Raw genomic sequence first — 1187 nt, 5'->3', positions numbered from 1 at the left:
GTCACCATGTTCAGTATTCAGACTTTCACTTAATCTCCTTGTGTCAGTCAGATAGTGCTGTGTAACAAACAACCACAAAAATCTCTACGGCACACTACAGTAAGTATTTCTTCTCTTCACACATGTTCGGGTCGGCTGGGATGAATTGATCTAGACTGGGCTCGACTGGGCAGATCTGTGTGAAGTTGCAGGTCTGCAGGTGAAGCAGGCAGCTCCGTTCTGTGTTTCTCCTTTACTCTGGGAACCAGTGGGCTCATCCAGGGCATGTTAATTTTTTTGGCTGCACAAGAGAGCATGTCCACGGGGACAAGCCCATGAAGTCTCTCCTGACGCAGGAGTTGTCATCCCAGTGGCCACAAGTCACATGGCCAAGCCCAGCATCAGGGGAGAGGGGAAACGCGCCCTTCCCATGGAGGGCGTGTCAATATCTCTCTGGAGCGTGGTAGGAATGGTGGGTAGGGAGGGTAGGGGTGGAGGAGTGATTATTTGCAAGGCATCATCGAATTGACAGCATCTCCAAAAGCAGTCTGGTGCCTCACCCCCACTCTGCCCTGTAGGGAATGTCTCTGGGTCCAGAGAACTCTGGCTGAATTCTCCCTGCCGGGGTTAGCGAGGGGTGAATGCCTGACCACATAATGGAAAAGAGAAGATCTGGGGTGGTGCTGGGGGATCTCACTCCTCCTAAGCAGATTCCCACACAACCCCCCGTTTTCAGCCTCCTGCCTCACCATCCATGATGTCTGGGTTCCCTAATTCTGAGCCTCCCCAGGGTTCTGCAAGAACAGGTGATTTGCATCTTTTCTGTCTCCAAAGCTCCTACTCCACCCCATCATGCAGCAGCAGGCATTTAGGTTTGCCTTCCTCAGCTCTGTTCAATCATTTACCACCCTCCATCTGCTCTCGCTGCTCATACATTGTGGTTTGGGGTTACAGGTGTCTCCTGGCTTCTTTGAAGGTGGGAGTTTGCGTTTCTGTTTCTTGTTCTCCTTATTGTCGTGGCTGCTTTTCAGCGAGGAGGTGGGGGTGGAAACATCTCTACCCTAGCGCCTTGGGACCAGAGTCTCTTCCTTTCTATATTGAATATATTTCTGTGATCTGTGGATCAAGCCGCATGGTAGATGTCTATTCACACGTCTGTCTCTGCCACTGGCTTCTGAACCACTGGTGAGCAAGGAGCTGTACCTCAC

The sequence above is a fragment of the Mandrillus leucophaeus genome, unplaced genomic scaffold, assembly GCF_000951045.1.
Source record: "Mandrillus leucophaeus isolate KB7577 unplaced genomic scaffold, Mleu.le_1.0 Scaffold2, whole genome shotgun sequence".
In the NCBI taxonomy this organism is placed as follows: Eukaryota; Metazoa; Chordata; class Mammalia; order Primates; family Cercopithecidae; genus Mandrillus; species Mandrillus leucophaeus.
The sequence above is the reverse complement of the archived record's forward strand: the minus strand, read 5'-3'. Positions refer to the sequence as shown.